The following is a 1,999-nucleotide window of genomic DNA, read 5'->3' as shown; positions in this document are numbered from 1 at the left end:
AGATCCTCGGATGAAAAGGGGTACTACAAACAGAATTTATTGTTAATAAAACCAGCCCCAGAGAGAGAGATAGAGAGAGTGGTGTAGAGATTCACGAAGAGGGTATGGAGGGGGGAGGGGGGAAAGGTGGGGAGGAGATTTACGGCCGGGTCTGGATTAAGAGGAGAGGGAAAGGTGGGGAGGAGATTTACGATCTTGGCCTGGATTGCGACGAGAGGGGAGTGGGTTCACGAAAAGAGAGTATGGAGTGAGGCGGGGGGGATGGTGAAGATGAGTTTTACGGGGTAAGGGGTCAGGAGGGGGGAGACTTGTACCTAAATAATTCATCGTCTTTAAAGTGCGTATTGGAAGTTAGATACTGCAGTGAAGAATCATATAGGAAAAAAATTCGAATACACGATTATTTAGTTTTTATTAATAAATCTACACTACAAGTGGCATCTTGAGCCGTTTTTGTGATACAATTTTACTTCCGCATCTCAAACGCTCGTTTCCGAGCGTGACGTAGGAATTGGTAGACGGACGTTCAAATCATCATCAACTACATAGGCAACATAACAACAATGGATAACAGTTTCGGACCACTTCCGTACAATTTTGAGCCAGCTAGCCGTGAGGGAGAACAGCAACCACCTAAAAGGGGGAGACACCATGGCAATAGGAGGGAGATAGAGTTGTGGTGTCAGGAGAATTATGGTGAACCAGGAGCGGCTGAACATCAACACGGCCACGGAGGAAGAGCTCATGACCCTGCCCGGTGTCAACCGCCCCGTGGCGCGGAGCATCGTGGAGTACCGGGACTGCATCGGGGCTTCAAGAAGGTGGAGGACCTAGCGCTGGTGAGTGGGATAGGCGCCACCAAACTGGAGATTATTAAAGTGGAGATCTGCGTGTCGAGTAGGACCAGTTCGTCGCAGCACTCCCTGTCCTCCCTGCGGAGAGACCCGGAGCATATGTCCTCCTGCAGCGGCATGAACATCAACACCGCCACCCCGCCGCAGCTCATGAGCATCCGCGGCATCACGGAGAAAATCGCCCGGAACATTGTCGCCTATCGGACCCAACACGGTCCGTTCAAGAGCATCGAGGACCTGGTTCGGGTCGATCACATAAAATGCTCCCTGATGGACAAGATCCGTTTCCAGGTGTTTGTGGAGCGCTCAAGAACTCCGTCCACCAATACCAACGGCGGGCTGACCTACACGGGTCGGTCCCATCCGAGCCCAACCTCGTTCAGCCTCCGGAGCGACGACCTCGACCTCCCGCCGGGAGGACCCACGCAGATGGTGTCCCTGCGGCCCCGCGTGGCACCGGGCCCGCGGGACGGCCGGGCCGCGGTGCGCCTGGCCACCTGGGAACTTCAGCGCTGCTCCAGTGAAAAGGCCAACAACCCTGGCGTCAAAGAGGTTGTGTGTATGCCCCTACTGGAGAACGAGTGAGTACAACTAACGTGAGAGTTTGCAGGCTCGAAAGCCTGCTCCATCCTTTCTCCGATCGGGGAAACTGTGAAATCGGAGATGGTCGGACAGGAGGTCGGAGTTGGAACAACCCCCACAGATACAAAACCTCATCTCGTAGATTAGAAAAACCCAAAAACCACAGGGCGGGGAATACAAGACCCCTCACCGCGGTAACTACTCACAACTACGCATAGAGCTGAGGCAGCAACAGCGACCGCGTCTACCAATTCCTACGTAATATGACGCGTTTGACGTATCACATAAAAAAACAACGGTTTTTGAAGCCTTGCTCAAAATAGTCACTTTAAAACTGGATTTTTCGCTGATATACTTTTTTGAACTGATAAAATCCTGCATTTTAATTTCAAAGAGCAATTTCAGAGAATGTTATGTATAAATATTTTTAAAAACATTAACTTCCAATACGCACTTTAATAACAAAATCCCAATAGACCTGAATGTAAAATGTAAGCATGCAGTCTAGTGTGGTATCAGCGGATTTGCAGATAAGATAATAGCCACTCTGAATGTCAGCTATG

The 1,999-nt window shown here is 50.5% G+C and overlaps 1 pseudogene; it reads left to right on the top strand.

Moving 5' to 3' along the window:
- Nucleotides 1-530: 530 nt before the first annotated feature.
- LOC115548683 (endonuclease/exonuclease/phosphatase family domain-containing protein 1 pseudogene) lies at nt 531-1,439 on the top strand (annotated as a pseudogene).
- The last annotated feature ends 560 nt before the right edge of the window (nt 1,440-1,999 follow it).

The sequence above is a fragment of the Gadus morhua genome, chromosome 8 (genome assembly GCF_902167405.1).
Source record: "Gadus morhua chromosome 8, gadMor3.0, whole genome shotgun sequence".
NCBI classification, from domain to species: domain Eukaryota; kingdom Metazoa; phylum Chordata; class Actinopteri; order Gadiformes; family Gadidae; genus Gadus; species Gadus morhua.
This window is presented reverse-complemented; position numbering and strand designations above follow the sequence as displayed.